Source organism: Bombina bombina, chromosome 3, assembly GCF_027579735.1.
Source record: "Bombina bombina isolate aBomBom1 chromosome 3, aBomBom1.pri, whole genome shotgun sequence".
NCBI classification, from domain to species: Eukaryota; Metazoa; Chordata; class Amphibia; order Anura; family Bombinatoridae; genus Bombina; species Bombina bombina.
Window position 1 is genome coordinate 5,539,246 of NC_069501.1, and position 26,765 is coordinate 5,566,010.

General features: G+C 44.4%; 1 protein-coding gene across 1 annotated transcript in view; it reads right to left on the reverse strand.

Annotated features, from left to right (window-relative positions):
- The window catches only part of HSF2BP (heat shock transcription factor 2 binding protein), a 325,578-nt gene that overhangs the window by 18,727 nt on the left and 280,086 nt on the right, over nucleotides 1-26,765 (reverse strand). The window lies entirely within an intron of this gene.

The window sequence follows — 26,765 nt, forward strand, 5'->3', positions numbered from 1 at the left end:
AGATTGGTCTGACAAGAGAAACAGAAGGCTGAAACGTGCGTCTGGGGTGCTGTGTGTGGCAGGACCAGACAGATATGCTGCAAAAGGCCCATTCTAGGCAAGCCTCTTGTTATGACAGGGAAGTCATTGTTGTGTGTAGTGTTAGAGACAAAACAAGATCATTAGACACCATTTCTGTGAATGTGACCACACAGTTGGGGTAGCACCCAGAAAGGAATGTTGCAGCTCGTGCCCAACCAATAACACAAAGAGCGGGAGGCTCTACATCGTCATTACCTGTAGCTACAGACGGCCCTGCTAGCTGAAGAGATAGACAAAAACACTGTGTTCCTATTGTTTTCTAAACGTCACAATCAGCCAATGATACCAGGCACATTGCATATCACAGACCTTACAGAGCCAACGCACAGCTGCTAATGAATTCAGAAGTGATGACAATGGTGTCAAATGTGTTTTATCAGTCTATGAAGTGTGTACAATTCAGTGATCTGGTAATTAACATACGGCTAGATTACGAGTTGTGCGTTACGGTTTTAACGCTGAAAAAATGGCCATTTGAGCGTAAAAACATGTCGGTATAGCTGTACCACATGCATTTTAGCCTGTAACGCAACATCAATCCCGCACTCAAAAAATGACGTTTTTGCGTGGGTTTTGTATAGCGCCGGTATAACAAGTTGTGCGGTGAGGCTAAAATGCTTGCGTTCCAGCCTATACCAACACAATCTGTTCCACTACCTGAAAACAGTAGTTATGACTTTTGCGCAACAAAAATGTTTCACAAAACTCATAACTAAAATGTTACAAACTACCCTAACACCCATAAACTACCTATTAACCCCTAAGCCGTGGCCCTCCCGCATCGCAAACACTATTTAAAACTTATTAACCCCTAATCTGCCGCTCCCGACATCGCCGTCACTAATAAAAGTAATTATCCCCTATTCTGCCGCTCCCCAACATCGCCGCCACTATAATAAAGTTGTTAACCCCTTTTCCCCCGCACCCCAACATTGCCGCCACTATAATAAAGTTATTAACCTCTATTCCGCCGTTCCCCGACATCGCCGCCAATAAATAAAGTTATTAACCCCTAAATCTCTGGCCTCCCACATCACCGCCACTAAATAAACCTATTAACCCCTAAACCGCTAGTCCCCCACATCACAAAAACCTAAATTAAACTATTAACTAAACCGAACAATCCCCTAACTTTATATTAAAATTGCATTATCCCTATCTTAAAAAAAATAAAAATTTACCTGTGAAATTAAAAAAACCTAAAGTTTAAACTATAAATTAACTATAAATTAACTATTATACTAAAATTAAAATAACTACAAATTAAATAAACTAAATTACATATTAAAAAAAAACCTAACACTACTAAAAAAATTTAAGTCTAAAACTACAAAAAATAAAAAATACTAAATTACAAAAAATAACAAACACAATTATCCACATAATCTAATACCCTATACAAATAAAAAAGCCCCCACAAAATAAAAAAAAACCCCTAGCCTACAATAAACTACCAATAGCCCTTAAAATTGCCTTTTTTTTTACGGCATTGCCCTAAAGAAATCAGCTCTTTTACCTGTAAAAAAAGTAAATTTATGGTTACCTGATAAATTAATTTCTTCTATGGTATGACGAGTTCACGGATTCATCCTTTACTTGTGGGATATAGTCCTCCTGCTAACAGGAAGTGGCAAAGAGCACCACAGCAGAGATGTCTATATAGCTCCTCCCTTAGCTCCACCCCCCAGTCATTCGACCGAAGGTACAGGAAGAAAAAGGAGAAACTACAAGGTGCAGAGGTGACTGAAGTTTAAAATCAAAAAAATATAATCTGTCTTAAAATGACAGGGCGGGCCGTGGACTCATCGTACCATAGAAGAAATTAATTTATCAGGTAAGCATAAATTTACTTTTCTTCTATAAGGTACGACGAGTCCACGGATTCATCCTTTACTTGTGGGATACAATACCAAAGCTACAGGACACGGATGAATGGGAGGGACAAGACAGATGGTTAAACAGAAGGCACTACTGCTTGAAGAACTTTTCTCCCAAAAATAGCCTCCGAAGAAGCAAAAGTATCAAATTTGTAAAATTTGGAAAAGGTATGAAGTGAAGACCAAGTCGCAGCCTTACAAATCTGTTCAACAGAAGCATCATTTTTAAAAGCCCATGTGGAAGCCACCGCTCTAGTAGAGTGAGCTGTAATCCTTTCAGGAGGCTGCTGTCCAGCAGTCTCGTATGCCAAACAGATTATGCTTTTCAGCCAAAAAGAAAGAGGTTGCCGTAGCTTTTTGACCTCTACATTTTCCAGAATAAACAACAAACAAAGAAGATGTTTGACGAAAATCTTTGGTTGCTTGCAAGTAAAACTTCAAAGTACGAACTACGTCCAAGTTGTGCAACAGATGCTCCTTCTTAGAGGAAGGATTAGGACACAGAGAAGGAACAACAATTTCCTGATTGATATTCCTATTAGTAACAACCTTAGGAAGGAATCCAGGTTTGGTACGCAAAACCACCTTATCGGCATGGAAAACAAGATAAGGCGAATTGCATTGCAATGCAGATAGTTCAGAAACTCTTCGAGCCGAAGAGATAGCAACTAAAAACAGAACTTTCCAAGATATAAGCTTAACATCTATGGAATGCATAGGTTCAAACGGAACCCCTTGAAGAACATTCAGAACTAAATTCAAACTCCATGGCAAAGCAACAGGTTTAAACACAGGTTTAAATCTAACTAAAGCCTGACAGAACGACTGAACGTCTGGAGCATCTACCAGACGCTTGTACAGTAGAATTGATAAAGCAGATATCTGTTTCTTTAAGGAACTAGTTGATAGCCTGTTCTCCAATCCTTCTTGGAGAAAAGACAAAATCCTAGGAATCCTGATCTTACTCCATGAGTAGCCTTTGGATTCGCACCAATAAAGATATTTACGCCATATCTTATGATAAATTTTCCTGGTGACAGGCTTTCGAGCCTGAATCAAGGTATCTATGACCGACTCAGAGAACCCCCGCTTGGATAAGATCAAGCGTTCAATCTCCAAGCAGTCAGTAGCAGAGAAACTAGATTTGGATGCTGGAACGGACCTTGAATCAGAAGGTCCTGTCTCAGTGGCAGAGTCCATGGTGGAAGAGATGACATGTCCACCAGGTCTGCATACCAAGTCCTGCATGGCCACGCAGGTGCTATCAAAATCACCGAAGCTCTCTCCTGCTTGATTCTGGCAATCAAACGAGGAAGGAGAGGACATTGTGGAAACACATAAGCCAGGTTGAACGACCAGGGTACTGCTAGAGCATCTATCAGTACTGCCTGAGGATCCCTTGACCTGGATCCGTAACAAGGAAGTTTGGCGTTCTGACGAGACGCCATCAGATCCAATTCTGGTGTGCCCCATTACTGAATCAATTGTGCAAACACCTCCGGATGGAGTTCCCACTCCCCCAGATGAAAAGTCTGACGACTTAGAAAATCCGCTTCCCAGTTCTCCACTCCTGGGACATAGATTGCTGATAGATGGCAAGAGTGAGTTTCTGCCCATCAAATTATTTTGGTAACCTCTATCATTGCTAGAGAACTCTTTGTTCCCCCCTGATGATTGATATATGCTACAGTCGTGATATTGTCCGACTGGAATCTTATGAATCTGGCCGACGCCAGCTGAGGCCATGCCTGAAGCGCGTTGAATATCGCTCTCAGTTCTAGAATATTTATCGGGAGGAGAGCCTCCTCCTGAGTGCACAAACCCTGTGCTTTCAGGGAATTCAAGACTGCACCCCAGCACAATAGGCTGGCGTCCGACGTCACTATGACCCACACTGGCCTGCGGAAACACATTCCCTTGGACAGATGATCCTGTGACAACCACCAAAGAAGAGAGTCTCTGGTCTCTTGGTCCAGATTTATCTGAGGAGATAAATCTGCATAATCCCCATTCCACTGTTTGAGCATGCATAGTTGCAGTGGTCTGAGATGTAAGCGAGCAAACGGAACTATGTCCATTGCCGCTACTATTAAGCCGATTACTTCCATACATTGAGCCACTGAAGGCCGAGGAATGGAATGAAGAGCTCGGCAGATGGATAAAATTTTTGATTTCCTTACCTCCGTCAGAAAAATTTTCATGTCCACCGAATCTATCTGTAAGGGTTACTATATCTTTAAGACAATTCTTCAAAGTGATTATCTCCTATTGGCCAATTCCCCTTTAAAACACTGCAGCAACTAAGCAGCATTGCTTAGTTATTCTACTCGTTTCATTACGAACACCTGAGTACCAAGCCTCTATCTCAGCTTTCCAGGAAGGAACTTTCGTCTCTGCACAGAGATCTGTCTTTTCTACCAGCACTAACCTTAGGATTGGATTCTACTGTGACAGACCCTTCTGTCAGTACTGAAAGAGTTAACTTTGTTCAGCTTTAAGAAGCTATTTTCTAAATACAAGGTTGCTGGCATCAGCTATTGTGTGTTGTAATTAAGTTTAAGTGATAAACATTCACATTGTTTAATCCCATCCAGAGAGCAGACGCCCAAGTGATAAGAAAAGCTCAAGTGTGTCTTGTGTTTAACTTGTTTATCTGCTTAAGTAATGTAATTCTATTGTGGCATGTCAAAGGGCGTTTTCCCTTTATCTAATGTACAATATTCTTTCAACCCCCCATCTGGGGTCAGACCTGCATAAATACTGGGCATCTAGCCTTCAATAAATTGCATTGTGTTTTAACCTTCAATGTGGAGCCTGGTCTCATGTTTGAGGGGGGAATTAGCTGGGTTGTGAGTTGCTGATCTCACATTCAGGGCATCTTCCATCTGGTATTAACCCTTGGTATCCTGTTGGTACCGTAACAATTGGTGGCAAGCGACGGGAGGATCCTTATCGCCCAGAAGAGCAACTACACAAGCCAGTAACCTCAGGAAGAGGGGGATTATTACAACACTGACTAAGATGGAAGGAGTACCAGGGACCGAAGGAACCAATGGGCCCAGCATATCAGACAGAACCCCCGAAGAAGCAAGCTTTGACCGGGCGGTCAAAATAAGACTGGCACATTATGGCCCCAACCCATCTGCGGAAATTATCGACTGGGTCATAGCAGCTGTGGAGGCCAACCTACTTCGCCAAAGCGGCGCTGCAGCAGCCCAAGTCACAGCAACCCCAGTGGAAAAGAGAAAAGTGCATTTTACAGCTTTTAAAAACTTCCTGGAAACAGAAGGAGAGATTGATGGGTACCTTGCAGATTTTGAGAGGCAATGTGCACTACACCAGGTACCCGCAGAGGACTGGGTCACGATATTATCCGGAAAATTATCCGGCCGGGCCAGTGAGGCTTTTCAGGCCATTCCAGATGAGGAAGTCGGGGATTATAATACTGTAAAAGAGGCTCTGCTCTCCAGGTATGCGGTTACACCGGAGGCGGTTCGGAGACACTGTTAAATTGGCTGGTGATTCCTACGTTGAGTGGGTATGTAAGGTGCCCCGCACAGCAGCTCACTGGATGGCGGGGTGCCAAGCCGTATCTGGGGAAGAGGTGCTGCAGCTATTCCTGTTGGAACATTGCTTTGACAAGTTATCGGCAGGAGTTAGAGAGTGGGTTCGGGACCGTAAACCCTCCACCCTGCATGAAGCTGCTCGCCTGGCAGATGAGCATACGGATGCCCGCAAACTGGATACTGCTACCACTAAGCCCCCTGCTAGAGTGGAGTACAGACCCCCAGTCACCCCAGCAGCTGCCAGTTACCAACCCCCGGTGCACCGCTATACCACACCGCCTTCAGCCACGAACTACCCTCAGACAGCCCGGTTCACCTCACGGGATTACTCACAGCCTATTCGGTGCTTTGGATGTAAGCAACTAGGGCACAAAAGATCAGAGTGTCCTCTAAACACTGCGAACCAAGCACAGTCCTGGAGGAGACCCGCCAGCGGAATCCCACGTAAGCCTGCTGCCCACTGCGTAGAGGGGGAAGAATGCTGGGGCATCCTACATGAAGCAGACCCAGTGCAAGCTGTCCACCGGGATAACCGACAACAGCACCGGCAACTGGTTAAAGTGAATGGGAAGGAGGTCAGTGGTCTACGGGATACTGGCGCTACCATGACCTTGCTCCAAAAGAACTTGGTGTCCGAGAACCAGCACACCGGAGACACTGTGGCTGTGAGGGTGGCAGGGGGCACTGTGTTCCGCCTACCTGTTGCCCCGGTACATTTGGATTGGGGAGTGGGTGCTAGACATGTGAATGTGGGGGTCATGAAAGATTTACCAGCTGTTCTCCTTGGAAATGACTTGGCCCCCCTTGTTTCGGCCTACGCTCCCATGGGTCCCGCTGATGTTAACCCTGTGACTACCCGTGCCCAGACCCGTGCCGCCGAGACCGACCCACCTGCTGCTGAGACCCAGGTAAGACTCTCTTCCCCGACTTGTACCCTAGATCAGGCCCCCTTAGGCTGGGATACCCCAGAGACGTACGGGAGGGAAACCTGGGAGGATCCGATCCTTCAGAAGTACAGGGCTAGGGCAGATGCTGGAGGGGGTAGATGGGGAACGTTATGAGTGGGTGGGGGATAGGCTATATAGAATCCCCAAACCTGCCCAGAAAAGTACTGCCCCTCCACAGAATCGGCAGCTGGTGGTGCCTGCGAAATACCGGCAAGAGATTCTGCGAATTGGGCACGATGTACCATTAGCTGGACATCTAGGGTCCCGCCGCACAGCTCATAGGATCACCCAAAATTTCTTCTGGCCCAATTTTAACCGAGATGTGCGGGTATATTGTAGTACTTGTGACACCTGTCAACGGGTGGGTAAGCGGGGGGATCACCCAAAAGCTAGGCTTATGACTATGCCTGTCATTGGGGAACCCTTTTCCCGCATAGCCGTTGACATTGTGGGTCCACTGGCCAGGGCTAGTCCATCAGGTAAGAAGTATATTCTCACTGTGGTGGACTATGCCACTCGTTACCCAGAGGCAGTAGCACTGTCGAATATAGAGGCAGAGACAGTCGCTGACGCCCTGGTTAAGGTTTTTACTAGGGTCGGGTTCCCTAAGGAGATTCTCTCTGATCAGGGGACCCAGTTTACCGCTGTGCTCACCCAGCAGCTGTGGAAGGTGTGCAGCATTAAACCATTGCTCAGTTCGCCTTATCACCCACAGACTAACGGTCTCTGCGAGCGCTTTAATGGCACCCTCAAGCAGATGCTGAGGACCTTTACTGACACTTGCAGAGACTGGGAACGATTCCTGCCTCATCTGCTATTTGCGTACAGAGAGGTGCCCCAGGAATCTACTGGGTTCTCTCCCTTTGAGTTACTCTATGGGAGAAGGGTCCGCGGCCCACCTGGATCTCATTAGAGGACACTGGGAGGGAGAGATAGAGCAGGAGGGGATCCCCATAGTGCCATATGTTCTGGAACTCCCGGACCGCATGGAGAAACTGTCCCTGATGGTAAGAGAGAATCTCCAGGTGGCCCAGGGGAGACAGAAGGGGTGGTACGATCGGGGTGCCTGGCAGCGGGTCTTCCAGGTTGGACAGAAAGTTTTGGTGCTCAAGCCTGTGAAGACCAACAAGATGCAAGCATCTTGGCAGGGCCCGTATAAGGTGTTATCTCAGGTGTGTGATACTACCTATATTATAGCCAGCTGTGCAGATGAAAGGATCAAGTGATCCTTTCATGTGAACATGCTGAAGGAGTATCAGGAGAGGCCAGAGGATGTCGCTGCAGTGTGTGCCCCTGCTGCAGACGACCCAGAGAATTTACCCCTACCCGACTTATTAGAGAAGGACCCCCAGACTGACCTCACTAGTCTTGTGCAGCTAGGGGACCGGTTAAACCCTACCGAGAGGGTACAGGCAAGACAGCTCCTGTGGGAGAAGCAGGCAACGTTCTCCCAAGAGCCCGGCTACACTACTCTAGCTGTACATAAGGTAGAGACCCCTGGACAGAATCCCCTGCGACAGCCTCCCTACCGTATACCCGAAGCAGTCCGAGAAGGAATGCGGAAGGAGATACAGGAGATGGCTCGGATGGGAGTTATCGAGCACTCTGATAGTCCTTGGGCTTCACCTGTAGTCCTGGTACCTAAGAAAGATGGGACCACCCGGTTCTGTGTGGACTACAGGCGGCTCAACGAGAGGACCACCACTGACGCTTACCCGATGCCCCGGGTAGACGAATTACTAGACCGTATTGCTAGGGGACGCTATCTGACCACCATAGACCTGTGTAAAGGCTATTGGCAGATTCCCCTAGCCGAGGATGCTATCCCCAAGTCGGTATTCGTCACCCCATTCGGCCTGTACCAGTTTAAGGTCATGCCCTTTGGGATGAAGAATGCTCTGGCTACCTTACAGCGTATGGTGGATAGACTCCTCGATTGCTTCCAGGAATTTGCTTGTGCATACCTGGACGACATTGCGGTTTACAGTGAGTCCTGGGAAGAACACCTTATCCATGTGGGGGTGGTTCTGGACAAGATTCGGGCCGCTGGCCTGACCTTGAAACCAGACAAGTGCCATCTAGGTATGGCTGAAGTACAGTACTTGGGACACCGAGTGGGGTGTGGGAGCCAGAGACCGGAGCCAGCCAAGGTAGAGGCTGTGGCTAACTGGCCCACACCTATCACTAAGACCCAAGTGCTAGCCTTCCTGGGGACGGCCGGGTATTACCGACGTTTTGTCCCAGACTACATTACTATCGCCAAGCCCCTGACTGACCTGACTAAAAAGAACCTCCCCAAACAGGTCCTGTGGTCTCCAGCTTGTGAAGCCGCGTTTCAGGCACTGAAGCAAGCTCTTGTGAATACCCCTGTCTTGGCTGCCCCAGTCCCTAACAAACGTTTTCTCATTCATACATATGCTTCCATGTATGGACTGGGGGCTGTGCTGAGTCAAGTCGGGGAGGATGGAGGAGAGCACCCTGTCGCATACCTAAGCAGAAAGTTGTTACCTCGGGAAGTAAGTTATGCGGCAGTAGAGAAGGAATGTTTAGCCCTGGTCTGGGCACTGAAGAAGTTGAACCCTTATCTATACGGACAGGAATTTTCCCTCATAATGGACCACAATCCCTTAGTCTGGCTTAACCGGGTCTCAGGAGACAATGGTAGATTGCTGCGGTGGAGTTTAGCCCTCCAACCCTATAACTTCACCATCAGCTACCGGCCCGGTAAGCTAAACGGGAATGCAGATGGATTGTCCCGGCAAACTGACATGCCTACCACCTCGTAGTCCGGTCATCCTCAAGATTATCAATATTAACTAGCAGGAATTATCAGTGTATTATGTGGACAATAGTTTTCCTTGTAATCTCTGCATATATGTTGTTAATCAATACGCCAAGGAGTTAGAGAGTTCACCTGACTAAAGAGATCACTCATAACAATTAACCTCTTCATTACCTGTTCTTATTTATACATTTACCATATTCAGGAGATTGGTAACTAAACAAATCATTCTATAATAATTTCACCTCTATTACTACGATTACCTTAAACCAAATTGGGTAATTTAATATAGAGGTGATACAAACTACTATCTTTAAAATTAACTGAGACTAAGTACATTACACATTGATATCTGTACTTTGTGTTCCTTAAAGGGGAAATCCTTACATAATAACTAAGCCAAAAGCATGGAACCAACAGATATTCCACAAATTGTGTATAATTTATCTCAAAAGGTGGATCAGCTGTCGCAAGCAGTCCATGACCTACAAATTGAGAACCAATCATTAAGAGCTATAATAAGGGACTCAATATTACCTAGATCATCACAACATGACAACAGCCCAGAACCCCAAGTTATGCTCCCAGAACCTTTTTCTGGAAACCGCAAACATTACAGGCAGTTTAAGAACTCCTGCCAACTTTTATTCCAGTTAAAACCTAGGACCTATCCTACCGAGAGGGTTAAGGTTCTAAGTATTATTTCCTTTTTGAAAGGTGAACCCCGTTCATGGGCTGATAATTTATGTGAAACAGAAGATCCCTTACTAGGGTCCCTTGATGAATTCTTTGCTGCACTTGATGATTTATACCAAGATAAAGATGTCCAACTAACAGCTGAATCCTCCATGAGGAATTTAAAACAGGGTAAGAGGCCTGTTGAAGACTATGTTGCCGATTTTAAGTTGTATGCCTCTGACTCTCAATGGAGCCAAGTAGCACTATGCAACCAGTTCAGACTTGGACTTGCTGACAGCTTAAAAGATGAGCTTGCCAGGGTCGAGCTACTCAAAACTTTGGATGCATTAATGAGAACCGCCACGCTATTGGATCTCAGACTACGTGAAAGACGTGCTGAACGCTTTTCTACTGATACCCATCCTAAAACCTACACTGGTCAACCTTTGAGGGAGATAACTTCCAACATGAAATCTACTGAACAACTTATGGAGATAGGTATAGCCAGAGGTCCATTAACCCCCGAGGAAAGACTTCGTCGAAGAATCAAATCATTATGTATGTATTGTGCCCACCCACTACATACTGTCCAGGATTGTCCCATCCTCCAAAAGAACAAAAAAAGTAAGTCAGGTTATTCTTGTACTACGATATTAAATGTACATAAACCAGCTTATTTCACTCTATCCCTTTTTCGTCAGTGGGAACAAAACCATCTGACGATTGACGGAATCATTGATTCAGGAGCATATGGAAACTTTATTGATTTTCAAATTGTTAAGATTAATAAAAACAGAATTTATGCTTACCTGATAAATTACTTTCTCCAACGGTGTGTCCGGTCCACGGCGTCATCCATAACTTGTGGGAATATTCTCTTCCCCAACAGGAAATGGCAAAGAGCACAGCAAAAGCTGTCCATATAGTCCCTCCTTGGCTCCGCCCACCCCAGTCAATCGACCGACGGACAGGAGAAAAAACAGGAGAAACCATAAGGTGCCGTGGTGACTGTAGTTAAAGAAAGAAATTCATGAAACCTGATTAAAAAACCAGGGCGGGCCGTGGACCGGACACACCGTTGGAGAAAGTAATTTATCAGGTAAGCATAAATTCTGTTTTCTCCAACATTGGTGTGTCCGGTCCACGGCGTCATCCATAACTTGTGGGAACCAATACCAAAGCTTTAGGACACGGATGAAGGGAGGGAGCCAATCAGGTTACCTAAACAGAAGGCACCACGGCTTGCAAAACCTTTCTCCCAAAAATAGCCTCCGAGGAAGCAAAAGTATCAAATTTGTAGAATTTGGCAAAAGTGTGCAGGGAAGACCAAGTCGCTGCCTTACATATCTGATCAACAGAAGCCTCGTTCTTGAAGGCCCATGTGGAAGCCACAGCCCTAGTAGAGTGAGCTGTGATGCGTTCAGGAGGCTGCCGTCCGGCAGTCTCGTAAGCCAATCGGATGATGCTTTTCAGCCAAAAGGAAAGAGAGGTAGCAGTAGCTTTTTGACCTCTCCTCTTGCCAGAATAAACGACAAACAGAGAAGACGTTTGTCTGAAATCCTTTGTTGCTTCTAAATAGAACTTTAAAGCACAAACTACATCTAAATTGTGTAACAAACGTTCCTTCTTTGAAACTGGATTCAGACACAAAGAAGGCACAACTATTTCCTGGTTAATATTCTTGTTGGAAACAACCTTTGGAAGGAAACCAGGTTTAGTACTCAAAACATCCTTATCTGAATGGAACACCAGATAGGGCGGATAACACTGCAAAGCAGATAACTCAGAAACTCTTCTAGCAGAAGAAATAGCAAAAAAAAACAGAACTTTCCAAGATAACATCTTGATATCTATGGAATGTAGAGGTTCAAACGGAACCCCTTGAAGAACTGAAAGAACTAAATTCAGACTCCAGGGAGGAGTCAAAGGTCTGTAAACAGGCTTGATCCTGACCAAAGCCTGAACAAAAGCTTGAACATCAGGCACAGCTGCCAGTCGTTTGTGTAACAAGACAGATAAAGCAGAAATCTGTCCCTTTAGAGAACTCGCTGATAATCCCTTATCCAAACCTTCTTGGAGAAAGGAAAGGATCCTAGGAATTTTGATCTTACTCCATGAGAATCCCTTGGATTCACACCAACAGATATATCTTTTCCATATTTTATGGTAAATTTTTCTAGTTACAGGTTTTCTGGCTTGTACCAGAGTATCTATTACAGAATCCGAAAACCCACGCTTAGATAAAATCAAGCGTTCAATTTCCAAGCCGTTAGCTGGAGGGAAACTAGATTTGGATGTTCGAATGGACCTTGTACTAGAAGATCCTGTCTCAAAGGTAGCTTCCATGGTGGAACCGCATGGAGAAACTGTCCCTGATGGTAAGAGAGAATCTCCAGGTGGCCCAGGGGAGACAGAAGGGGTGGTACGATCGGGGTGCCTGGCAGCGGGTCTTCCAGGTTGGACAGAAAGTTTTGGTGCTCAAGCCTGTGAAGACCAACAAGATGCAAGCATCTTGGCAGGGCCCGTATAAGGTGTTATCTCAGGTGTGTGATACTACCTATATTATAGCCAGCTGTGCAGATGAAAGGATCAAGTGATCCTTTCATGTGAACATGCTGAAGGAGTATCAGGAGAGGCCAGAGGATGTCGCTGCAGTGTGTGCCCCTGCTGCAGACGACCCAGAGAATTTACCCCTACCCGACTTATTAGAGAAGGACCCCCAGACTGACCTCACTAGTCTTGTGCAGCTAGGGGACCGGTTAAACCCTACCGAGAGGGTACAGGCAAGACAGCTCCTGTGGGAGAAGCAGGCAACGTTCTCCCAAGAGCCCGGCTACACTACTCTAGCTGTACATAAGGTAGAGACCCCTGGACAGAATCCCCTGCGACAGCCTCCCTACCGTATACCCGAAGCAGTCCGATAAGGAATGCGGAAGGAGATACAGGAGATGGCTCGGATGGGAGTTATCGAGCACTCTGATAGTCCTTGGGCTTCACCTGTAGTCCTGGTACCTAAGAAAGATGGGACCACCCGGTTCTGTGTGGACTACAGGCGGCTCAACGAGAGGACCACCACTGACGCTTACCCGATGTCCCGGGTAGACGAATTACTAGACCGTATTGCTAGGGGACGCTATCTGACCACCATAGACCTGTGTAAAGGCTATTGGCAGATTCCCCTAGCCGAGGATGCTATCCCCAAGTCGGTATTCGTCACCCCATTCGGCCTGTACCAGTTTAAGGTCATGCCCTTTGGGATGAAGAATGCTCTGGCTACCTTACAGCGTATGGTGGATAGACTCCTCGATTGCTTCCAGGAATTTGCTTGTGCATACCTGGACGGCATTGCGGTTTACAGTGAGTCCTGGGAAGAACACCTTATCCATGTGGGGGTGGTTCTGGACAAGATTCGGGCCGCTGGCCTGACCTTGAAACCAGACAAGTGCCATCTAGGTATGGCTGAAGTACAGTACTTGGGACACCGAGTGGGGTGTGGGAGCCAGAGACCGGAGCCAGCCAAGGTAGAGGCTGTGGCTAACTGGCCCACACCTATCACTAAGACCCAAGTGCTAGCCTTCCTGGGGACGGCCGGGTATTACCGACGTTTTGTCCCAGACTACATTACTATCGCCAAGCCCCTGACTGACCTGACTAAAAAGAACCTCCCCAAACAGGTCCTGTGGTCTCCAGCTTGTGAAGCCGCGTTTCAGGCACTGAAGCAAGCTCTTGTGAATACCCCTGTCTTGGCTGCCCCAGTCCCTAACAAACGTTTTCTCATTCATACATATGCTTCCATGTATGGACTGGGGGCTGTGCTGAGTCAAGTCGGGGAGGATGGAGGAGAGCACCCTGTCGCATACCTAAGCAGAAAGTTGTTACCTCGGGAAGTAAGTTATGCGGCAGTAGAGAAGGAATGTTTAGCCCTGGTCTGGGCACTGAAGAAGTTGAACCCTTATCTATACGGACAGGAATTTTCCCTCATAATGGACCACAATCCCTTAGTCTGGCTTAACCGGGTCTCAGGAGACAATGGTAGATTGCTGCGGTGGAGTTTAGCCCTCCAACCCTATAACTTCACCATCAGCTACCGGCCCGGTAAGCTAAACGGGAATGCAGATGGATTGTCCCGGCAAACTGACATGCCTACCACCTCCTAGTCCGGTCATCCTCAAGATTATCAATATTAACTAGCAGGAATTATCAGTGTATTATGTGGACAATAGTTTTCCTTGTAATCTCTGCATATATGTTGTTAATCAATACGCCAAGGAGTTAGAGAGTTCACCTGACTAAAGAGATCACTCATAACAATTAACCTCTTCATTACCTGTTCTTATTTATACATTTACCATATTCAGGAGATTGGTAACTAAACAAATCATTCTATAATAATTTCACCTCTATTACTACGATTACCTTAAACCAAATTGGGTAATTTAATATAGAGGTGATACAAACTACTATCTTTAAAATTAACTGAGACTAAGTACATTACACATTGATATCTGTACTTTGTGTTCCTTAAAGGGGAAATCCTTACATAATAACTAAGCCAAAAGCATGGAACCAACAGATATTCCACAAATTGTGTATAATTTATCTCAAAAGGTGGATCAGCTGTCGCAAGCAGTCCATGACCTACAAATTGAGAACCAATCATTAAGAGCTATAATAAGGGACTCAATATTACCTAGATCATCACAACATGACAACAGCCCAGAACCCCAAGTTATGCTCCCAGAACCTTTTTCTGGAAACCGCAAACATTACAGGCAGTTTAAGAACTCCTGCCAACTTTTATTCCAGTTAAAACCTAGGACCTATCCTACCGAGAGGGTTAAGGTTCTAAGTATTATTTCCTTTTTGAAAGGTGAACCCCGTTCATGGGCTGATAATTTATGTGAAACAGAAGATCCCTTACTAGGGTCCCTTGATGAATTCTTTGCTGCACTTGATGATTTATACCAAGATAAAGATGTCCAACTAACAGCTGAATCCTCCATGAGGAATTTAAAACAGGGTAAGAGGCCTGTTGAAGACTATGTTGCCGATTTTAAGTTGTATGCCTCTGACTCTCAATGGAGCCAAGTAGCACTATGCAACCAGTTCAGACTTGGACTTGCTGACAGCTTAAAAGATGAGCTTGCCAGGGTCGAGCTACTCAAAACTTTGGATGCATTAATGAGAACCGCCACGCTATTGGATCTCAGACTACGTGAAAGACGTGCTGAACGCTTTTCTACTGATACCCATCCTAAAACCTACACTGGTCAACCTTTGAGGGAGATAACTTCCAACATGAAATCTACTGAACAACTTATGGAGATAGGTATAGCCAGAGGTCCATTAACCCCCGAGGAAAGACTTCGTCGAAGAATCAAATCATTATGTATGTATTGTGCCCACCCACTACATACTGTCCAGGATTGTCCCATCCTCCAAAAGAACAAAAAAAGTAAGTCAGGTTATTCTTGTACTACGATATTAAATGTACATAAACCAGCTTATTTCACTCTATCCCTTTTTCGTCAGTGGGAACAAAACCATCTGACGATTGACGGAATCATTGATTCAGGAGCATATGGAAACTTTATTGATTTTCAAATTGTTAAGATTAATAAAAACAGAATTTATGCTTACCTGATAAATTACTTTCTCCAACGGTGTGTCCGGTCCACGGCGTCATCCATAACTTGTGGGAATATTCTCTTCCCCAACAGGAAATGGCAAAGAGCACAGCAAAAGCTGTCCATATAGTCCCTCCTTGGCTCCGCCCACCCCAGTCAATCGACCGACGGACAGGAGAAAAAACAGGAGAAACCATAAGGTGCCGTGGTGACTGTAGTTAAAGAAAGAAATTCATGAAACCTGATTAAAAAACCAGGGCGGGCCGTGGACCGGACACACCGTTGGAGAAAGTAATTTATCAGGTAAGCATAAATTCTGTTTTCTCCAACATTGGTGTGTCCGGTCCACGGCGTCATCCATAACTTGTGGGAACCAATACCAAAGCTTTAGGACACGGATGAAGGGAGGGAGCCAATCAGGTTACCTAAACAGAAGGCACCACGGCTTGCAAAACCTTTCTCCCAAAAATAGCCTCCGAGGAAGCAAAAGTATCAAATTTGTAGAATTTGGCAAAAGTGTGCAGGGAAGACCAAGTCGCTGCCTTACATATCTGATCAACAGAAGCCTCGTTCTTGAAGGCCCATGTGGAAGCCACAGCCCTAGTAGAGTGAGCTGTGATGCGTTCAGGAGGCTGCCGTCCGGCAGTCTCGTAAGCCAATCGGATGATGCTTTTCAGCCAAAAGGAAAGAGAGGTAGCAGTAGCTTTTTGACCTCTCCTCTTGCCAGAATAAACGACAAACAGAGAAGACGTTTGTCTGAAATCCTTTGTTGCTTCTAAATAGAACTTTAAAGCACAAACTACATCTAAATTGTGTAACAAACGTTCCTTCTTTGAAACTGGATTCAGACACAAAGAAGGCACAACTATTTCCTGGTTAATATTCTTGTTGGAAACAACCTTTGGAAGGAAACCAGGTTTAGTACTCAAAACATCCTTATCTGAATGGAACACCAGATAGGGCGGATAACACTGCAAAGCAGATAACTCAGAAACTCTTCTAGCAGAAGAAATAGCAAAAAAAAACAGAACTTTCCAAGATAACATCTTGATATCTATGGAATGTAGAGGTTCAAACGGAACCCCTTGAAGAACTGAAAGAACTAAATTCAGACTCCAGGGAGGAGTCAAAGGTCTGTAAACAGGCTTGATCCTGACCAAAGCCTGAACAAAAGCTTGAACATCAGGCACAGCTGCCAGTCGTTTGTGTAACAAGACAGATAAAGCAGAAATCTGTCCCTTTAGAGAACTCGCTGATAATCCCTTATCCAAACCTTCTTGGAGAAAGGAAAGGATCCTAGGAATTTTGATCTTACTCCATGAGAATCCCTTGGATTCACACCAACAGATATATCTTTTCCATATTTTATGGTAAATTTTTCTAGTTACAGGTTTTCTGGCTTGTACCAGAGTATCTATTACAGAATCCGAAAACCCACGCTTAGATAAAATCAAGCGTTCAATTTCCAAGCCGTTAGCTGGAGGGAAACTAGATTTGGATGTTCGAATGGACCTTGTACTAGAAGATCCTGTCTCAAAGGTAGCTTCCATGGTGGAGCCGATGACATATTCACCAGGTCTGCATACCAAGTCCTGCGTGGCCATGCAGGAGCTATCAATATCACCGAGGCCCTCTCCTGCTTGATCCTGGCTACCAGCCTGGGAATGAGAGGAAACGGTGGAAACACATAAGCTAGGTTGAAGGTCCAAGGCGCTACTAATGCATCCACTAGAGTCGCCTTGGGATCCCTGGATCTGGACCCGTAGCCAGGAACCTTGAAGTTCTGACGAGACGCCATCAGATCCATGTCTGGAATGCCCCATAATTGAGTCAACTGGGCAAATATCTCCGGGTGGAGTTCCCACTCCCCCGGATGGAATGTCTGACGACTCAGATAATCCGCCTCCCAGTTTTCCACTCCTGGGATGTGGATCGCAGATAGGTGGCAGGAGTGATCCTCCGCCCATTTTATAATTTTGGTCACTTCTCTCATTGCCAGGGAACTCCTTGGTTCCCCCCTGATGGTTGATGTAAGCAACAGTCGTCATGTTGTCTGATTGGAATCTTATGAATCTGGCCTTTGCTAGTTGAGGCCAAGCCCTGAGAGTACTGAATATCGCTCTCAGTTCCAGAATGTTTATCGGGAGAAGAGACTCTTCCCGAGACCATAGCCCCTGAGCTTTCAGGGAGTCCCAGACCGCGCCCCAGCCCACTAGACTGGCGTCGGTCGTGACGATGACCCACTCTGGTCTGCGGAAGCTCATTCCCAGGGACAGGTGGTCCTGAGTTAGCCACCAACGGAGTGAGTCTCTGGTCTTCTGATCTACTTGAATCACTGGAGACAAGTCTGTATAGTCCCCATTCCACTGTTTCAGCATGCACAGTTGTAATGGTCTTAGATGAATTCGCGCAAAAGGAACTATGTCCATTGCTGCAACCATCAACCCTACTACTTCCATGCACTGAGCTATGGAAGGTCGTGGAACAGAGTGAAGAACTTGACAAGCGTTTAGAAGTTTTGACTTTCTGACATCTGTCAGGAAAATCTTCATTTCTAAAGAATCTATTATTGTCCCCAAGAAAGGAACTCTTGTCGACGGAGACAGGGAACTTTTTTCTATGTTCACTTTCCATCCGTGAGATCTGAGAAAGGCCAGAACAATGTCTGTGTGAGCCTTTGCCTTTGAAAGAGACGACGCTTGTATCAGAATGTCGTCCAAGTAAGGTGCCACTGCAATGCCCCTTGGTCTTAGAACCGCTAGAAGGGACCCGAGTACCTTTGTGAAAATCCTTGGAGCAGTGGCTAGCCCGAATGGGAGAGCCACAAACTGGTAATGTTTGTCCAGAAAGGCAAACCTTAGGAACTGATGATGATCTTTGTGGATAGGAATATGTAGATACGCATCCTTTAGATCCACGGTAGTCATAAATTGACCCTCCTGGATTGTAGGTAAAATCGTTCGAATAGTTTCCATTTTGAACGATGTCACTCTGAGAAATTTGTTTAGGATCTTTAAATCCAGAATTGGTCTGAAAGTTCCCTCTTTTTTGGGAACTACAAACAGATTTGAGTAAAACCCAATTCCTTGTTCCACGGTTGGAACTGGGTGTATCACTCCCATTTTTAACAGGTCTTCTACACAATGTAAGAATGCCTGTCTCTTTATTTGGTTTGAAGATAAGTGAGACATGTGGAACCTTCCCCTTCGGGGTAGTTCCTTGAATTCCAGAAGATAACCCTGAGAAACTATTTCTAGTGCCCAGGGATCCTGAACATCTCTTGCCCAAGCCTGAGCGAAGAGAGAGAGTCTACCCCCTACTAGATCCGGTCCCGGATCGGGGGCTACTCCTTCATGCTGTTTTGGTAGCAGCAGCAGGCTTCTTGGCCTGCTTACCCTTGTTCCAGCCTTGCATCGGTTTCCAAGCTGGTTTGGTTTGTGAAGCATTACCCTCTTGTCTAGAGGCTGCAGAGTTGGAGGCCGGTCCGTTCCTGAAATTGCGAAAGGAACGAAAATTAGACTTATTCTTGGCCTTGAAAGGCCTATCTTGTGGGAGGGCGTGGCCCTTACCCCCAGTGATGTCTGAGATAATCTCTTTCAATTCTGGCCCAAAAAGGGTTTTACCCTTGAAAGGGATATTAAGCAATTTTGTCTTGGAAGATACATCCGCTGACCAAGACTTTAGCCAGAGCACTCTGCGCGCCACAATTGCAAACCCTGAATTTTTCACCGCTAATCTAGCTAACTGCAAAGCGGCATCTAAAATAAAGGAATTAGCTAACTTAAGTGCGTGAATTCTGTCCATAACCTCCTCATACGGAGTCTCTCTACTGAGCGACTTTTCTAGTTCCTCGAACCAGAACCACGCTGCTGTAGTGACAGGAATAATGCACGAAATAGGTTGCAGGAGGTAACCTTGCTGTACAAAAATCTTTTTAAGCAAACCCTCCAATTTTTTATCCATAGGATCTTTGAAAGCACAATTATCCTCGATAGGAATAGTAGTGCGCTTGGCTAGTGTAGAAACTGCCCCCTCGACCTTTGGGACTGTCTGCCATAAGTCCTTTCTGGGGTCGACCATAGGAAATAATTTCTTAAATATAGGAGGGGGGACAAAAGGTATGCCGGGCTTCTCCCACTCCTTATTCACTATGTCCGCCACCTGCTTGGGTATAGGAAAAGCGTCGGGGTGCACCGGAACCTCTAGGAACTTGTCCATCTTGCACAATTTTTCTGGAATGACCAGGTTGTCACAATCATCCAGAGTAGATAGCACCTCCTTAAGCAGTGCGCGGAGATGCTCTAATTTAAATTTAAATGTCACAACATCAGGTTCTGCCTGCTGAGAAAATTCTACCTGAATCAGAAATTTCCCCATCTGACAAAACCTCCCTCATGGCCACTTCAGATTGGTGTGAGGGTATGACAGAGCAATTATCATCAGCGCCCTCCTGCTCTACAGTGTTTAAAACAGAGCAATCGCGCTTTCTCTGAAATGCAGGCATTTTGGATAAAATATTTGCTATGGAGTTATCCATTACTGCCGTCAATTGTTGCATAGTAACAAGCATTGGCGCGCTAGAAGTACTAGGGGTCTCCTGCGTGGGCAAAACTGGTGTAGACACAGAAGGAGATGATGTAGAACTATGTCTACTCCCTTCATCTGATGAATCATCTTGGGCAACTTTACTATCTGTGGCAGTACTGTCCTTACTTTGTTTGGACGCTATGGCACAATTATCACACAATTTTGAAGGGGGAGACACATTGGCTTCCATACAAACAGAACATAGTTTATCTGAAGGCACAGACATGTTAAACAGGCTTAAACTTGTCAATAAAGTACAAAAACCGTTTTAAAACAAAACCGTTACTGTCTCTTTAAATTTTAAACAGGGCACACTGTATTACTGAATATGTGAAAAACTATGAAGGAATTGTTCAAATTTAACCAAATTTTCACCACAGTGTCTTAAAGCATTCAAAGCATTGCACCCCAAATTTCAGACCTTTAACCCTTAAAATGAGGAAACCGGAGCCGGTTACAACCCCTCTACAGTCCCAGCTACAGCCTTTGCTGCGACTTTACCAAACCCAGGGGGGTATACGATACCAAATGAAGCCTTCTAGGAACCTTTTCAACTACTTCCAGACCCACACACATGCAGCTGCATGTCCTGCTCTTAAAAGTAACTGCGCAGTAATGGCGCGAAAATGAGGCTCTGCCTACTACAGAGAAGGCCCTTCCTGACTGGGAAGGTGTCTAAACCAGTGCCTGACGTAAAAAAACGTTCCCCAAAGTTTATAAAGTGTGAATTTCAACATCAAGCTGTATAAAATGCCCAAATAAAGCAATCGATCTAGCTCATAAAAGTGTCTACCAGTTTTATAGCCCATATTAAGCCCTTTATTCTGTTTGAGACTAAGAAAATGGCTTACCGGTCCCCATGAGGGGAAATGACAGCCTTCCAGCATTACACAGTCTTGTTAGAAATATGGCTAGTCATACCTTAAGCAGAATAGTCTGCCAACTGTTTCCCCCAACTGAAGTTATCTCATCTCAACAGTCCTATGTGGAAACAGCAAACGATTTTAGTTACTGCTGCTAAAATCATATTCCTCTCACAAACAGAACTCTTCATCTTTTTCTGTTTCAGAGTAAATAGTACATACCAGTACTATTTTAAAATAACAAACTCTTGATAGTAGAATAAAAAACTACAACTAAACACCACATACTCTTCACCATCTCCGTGGAGATGCTGCTTGTTCAGCGGCAAAGAGAATGACTGGGGTGGGCGGAGCCTAGGAGGGACTATATGGACAGCTTTTGCTGTGCTCTTTGCCATTTCCTGTTGGGGAAGAGAATATTCCCACAAGTTATGGATGACGCCGTGGACCGGACACACCAATGTTGGAGAAATACCTCTTATTCGCAAAACTAAACCCATTTGTGTCCGTGTGATTGATGGCTCTCCCATAACAACTGGTCCTATAACACATCAAACCATACCTATTCAAATGTCAATATTAGGTCATACTGAAATGATTTCCTTTGATGTGTTACCGTCCCCTAATTTCTCAATAGTTTTAGGAATTTCATGGTTACAATTACATAACCCACAAATACAATGGTTACCTACACATTTAGAGTTTAAGTCACAATACTGTTCACAACATTGTGCTAAAGACAAATTGTGCTTCAATGTAGACACGTTAGAGCATACCATACCTAAAGAATACATTGAATTTTTAGATGTATTCAGTAAAACTGAAGCAGAGAATTTACCACCGCATAGACAGTACGACTGTCCTATCGATCTACAACCGGGAGCATCAATCCCTGTCGGTCACCTCTACTCCCTCAGTCAGCCAGAACTTGAACACCTTAAGACGTATTTAGAAGAAAACCTCAGGAAAAGATTCATTAGAACATCAACCTCACCTGCAGGAGCTGGCATGTTTTTCGTTCGCAATAAGGATTCGACCATCAGACCTATCATAGATTATCGGCAATTAAATAAGGTAACAATAAAAAATCACTATCCGTTACCGTTGATTCCGGAACTCATTGAGAGGCTATCTGAAGCCACTATCTATACCAAGCTGGATTTAAGAGGAGCATATAACCTCATTAGAATCAAAGAGGGGCATGAATGGCTTACTGCATTTAGAACCAGGTATGGCCTATATGAGTACCTGGTTATGCCTTTTGGTTTGTGTAATGCTCCTGCCACCTTCCAGCATTTTATTAACAATGTTTTTCATGATCTACTTGACACCAGTGTTGTTATCTACTTGGACGACATCGTTATTTATTCCAAATCTTTTACAGAACACATAGAACATGTTAAAGAGGTACTCCGCAGATTAAGGAAACATAAATTATATGCTAAACCGGAAAAGTGTCTCTTTCACACTGACAAAGTAACTTTCCTTGGATACCACATATCTCCAACTGGAATCAAAATGCAACAAGAAAAGTTTAATGCAGTATCCTCATAGGCTAAACCCAAAACCAGAAAAGACCTCCAAAGATTCCTGGGTTTTTCAAATTATTACAGGAAATTCATAAAAGACTTCTCCAAAGTAGCAAAACCTCTAACCAGATTGACCAGTACTTCCATCCCTTTTCAATATACTGAAGAAGCTAATTCAGCATTTGAAAATTTAAAGTGCCTATTCACTACAGCACCAATACTGAAATACCCGAATCCATCCTTTTATTACATCTTAGAGGTTGATTCCTCAGACTTTGCAATTGGAGCTGTACTTTCGCAACAAGCAAATCTAAACAGTCCTCTACATCCCATCTCCTACTATTCAAAAATGATGTCACCTGCTGAAAGGAACTACCCAATAGGGAAAAAGGAACTTTTGGCTATAAAACAAGCACTTGAATATTGGAGACATCTCTTGGAGGGCACAACATACCCAATCAAAATATACACAGACCACAAAAACCTTCAGTACTTACAAAGTAACAAAACATTATCCGCAAGACAGGTCCGTTGGAGCTTATATTTCTCAAGATTCTCTTTCAATATAATTTATAGACCTGCTAACAAAAATGGTAAGGCAGACGCCCTCTCAAGATTACCAAACAAACCGGACATTCAAAGTACTCCTTCAGACATTATACCAAAAGACAGATTTATTGGACTCACCAATTCCTTCCTGTCAGACATAAAAACACAAACAAGTAAAGAGATTGATCAGGATCATTCAAACCTCCAAAAAAGATCTGGAATTTACTATCATAAAGAGAAGATCTATATACCAGTTTTTATGAGACTCACCCTCCTACAAAACTACCATGATACTCCTTTATCAGGACACCCAGGAATACAACGAACTCTGGAACTTCTCAAAAGGACTTACTGGTGGCCAAAGATGAGAGAAACAGTACAACAATACATCCAAACATGTATAACATGCAACAACTGTAAAATTGAAAGGAAACCTCCATATGGTTTGCTCATGTCATTACCCATACCCACAAAACCTTGGCAACACTTGTCAATGGATTTCATTGTAGATCTACCTCCATCAAAAAATCAAACTACCATTTTCGTAGTTGTGGACATTTTCACTAAAATGGCCCATTTCTTGCCTTTTCACAAACTCCCTACCTCAGCAGAAACATCTCAACTCTTCCTTGACAACATAATAAAACTTCACGGAATTCCTTCCATACTCACAACTGACAGAGGTACTCAATTCATCTCCAGATTTTGGTCAAACTTATGTAAACTCACTCAGATAGACCACAGATTTTCTACCTCATTCCACCCTCAAACAAATGGACAGGCTGAACGTGTAAATCAGTGGTTGGAGCAATACATACGCTGTTTCTGTTCCTATCATCAAGACAACTGGACAGATTACATATCCACCGCAGAATTCGCATATAACAACTCAGTCAATACTTCTACAAAGGTCACTCCGTTCTACGCTAACTATGGTTACCATCCCACCTTCCTCCTGGATTCCAATACTGAGTTAAATTTTCCTCTAGTCGATGACTTACATAATTCATTAATTGATCATTTCAACTTCATACATCAAAATATTGAGAACTCTCAAAATACTCAGAAGAAATACTATGATTTACGTAGAAGAGAACCTCCTCATTATTCAATAGGAGAGAAGGTTTGGTTATCTACAAAAAACTTGAAGTTACAACTACCCAGCAAAAAATTGGCGACTCACTTCATTGGTCCTTACCAAATCAAAAGAATAGTTAATCAGAATGCAGTCACCCTCGATCTCCCTGACAGCCTTCGGATACATCCTACTTTACATGTATCTCTTTTGAATCCCTACAGGGATCAGAGGGATACTACTGTTCTTCTTCCCCCTCCTTCGGTCTTATTGGACCCGGATGAGTTTGAGGTCCAATCTATTCTGGATTCCAGATTACGTCGGGGTTCTTTACAATACCTAGTCCGATGGAAGAATTTTTCCTCTGACGATGATTCATGGGAACCAGCTTCTAATATTAAGGCACCCAGGTTGATATCTGTTTTCCATCGCCGACACCCTGATAGACCTCGTCCATCAGCTGTGGTACAGCTTCCTTGAGAAGGGGGTACTGTAAGGGTTACTATATCTTTAAGACAATTCTTCAAAGTGATTGTCTCCTATTGGCCAATTCCCCTTTAAAACACTGCAGCAACTAAGCAGCATTGCTTAGTTATTCTACTCGTTTCATTACGAACACCTGAGTACCAAGCCTCTATCTCAGCTTTCCAGGAAGGAACTTTCGTCTCTGCACAGAGATCTGTCTTTTCTACCAGCACTAACCTTAGGATTGGATTCTACTTATTGTTCCTACCTGAGTCCAGCTCTAAAGGAATCTCTCTCTCACCCTGGCAATTGCTTATCAGGACTTTCGTTAAAAAGCAAGTATTAAATTTACCTTTCCATTTTTCTATCTAAAGGTAAAAGAACTACATTTCCCAGAAGCGCTTGGACGTTTGCCGGAACTTCCGGTTTAGTGCTTTCACTCGAGCAGCAGCTACGGAGTTCTCTCTGCAGTGTGGTGATACAAACAACCTCCGTTTTCAGCCCTATATCAGGTACCAATTTAAATCTCAACCTCCTCAAGATTATCAATATTAACTAGCAGGAATTATCAGTGTATTATGTGGACAGTAGTTTTCCTTGTAATCTCTGCATATATGTTGTTAATCAATACGCCAAGGACTTAGAGAGTTCACCTGACTAAAGAGATCACTCATAACAATTAACCTCTTCATTACCTGTTCTTATTTATACATTTACCATATTCAGGAGATTGGTAACTAAACAAATCATTCTATAATAATTTCACCTCTATTACTACGATTACCTTAAACCAAATTGGGTAATTTAATATAGAGGTGATACAAACTACTATCTTTAAAATTAACTGAGACTAAGTACATTACACATTGATATCTGTACTTTGTGTTCCTTAAAGGGGAAATCCTTACACTATCAGAGTTCCCAGGAATGGAACTCTTGTTAGAGGGATAAGTGAACTCTTTTTTACGTTCACCTTCCACCCGTGAGATCTTAGAAAAGCCAACACGATGTCCGTGTGAGACTTGGTTAGTTGGTAAGTTGACGCCTGGATTAAGATATTGTCCAGATAAGGCGCCACAGCTATGCCCCGCGGCCTTAGAACCGCCAGAAGGGACCCAAGTACCTTTGTGAAAATTCTGGGAGCCGTGACCAACCCGAAGGGAAGAGCCACAAACTGGTAACGCTTGTCCAGAAAGGCGAACCTGAGGAACTGGTGATGATCTTTGTGGATAGGAATGTGTAGATCCGCATCCTTTAAGTCCACAGTGGTCATATATTGACCCTCCTGGATCATCGGCAAAATAGTCCGAATGGTCTCCATCTTGAAGGATGGGACTCTGAGGAATTTATTTAGGATCTTGAGATCCAAAATTGGTCTGAAGGTTCCCTCTTTTTTGGGAACCACAAACAGATTGGAGTAGAACCCTTGCCCCTGTTCTGTTATCGGAACTGGGCATATCACTCCCATGGTATATAGGTCTTCTACACAGCGTAAGAACGCCTCTCTTTTTGTCTGGTTTAAAGACAATTGAGAAAGATGGAATCTCCCCCTTGGGGGAGGATCTTTGAAATCTAGAAGATACCCCTGGGTTACGATTTCTAAAGCCCAGGAGTCCTGAACGTCTCTTGCCCAAGCCTGAGCGAAGAGAGAAAGTCTGCCCCCTACTAGATCCGGTCCCGGATCGGGGGCTACCCCTTCATGCTGTCTTGGTGGCAGCAGCGGGCTTCTTGGCCTGTTTACCTATGACGAGACCAATCTCGCCACTGTGCATTGGAGGGCCTGTTATGGAACATTCTTTGGGCTGGAGGTACATGGGCTTAAGGATACCCAGAGACTGCATGGAAATATGGAATTTTATATGCTGGACACCCCATGTACTTTCATAACTCTGTCTTATGTCTATGTCACCCTGTATCCATAAATACAGGATGGGTACAGGGTGTAAGTGCACCTTGTGGGAGCAATTGTGACTCTATAAGCCAAGTGGGCATAAATGACTTTATAGGTAATAAAAACTGCCCCTATATTCTGTAATAAGATGTATTCTATGTATGTTTCAGATTTGATTGTGTCTCAGGAGTCTGTCTGGGTAAACTGATTGTGTTTTTGTGTGATTATGTTAACTAGACTGCCCAACA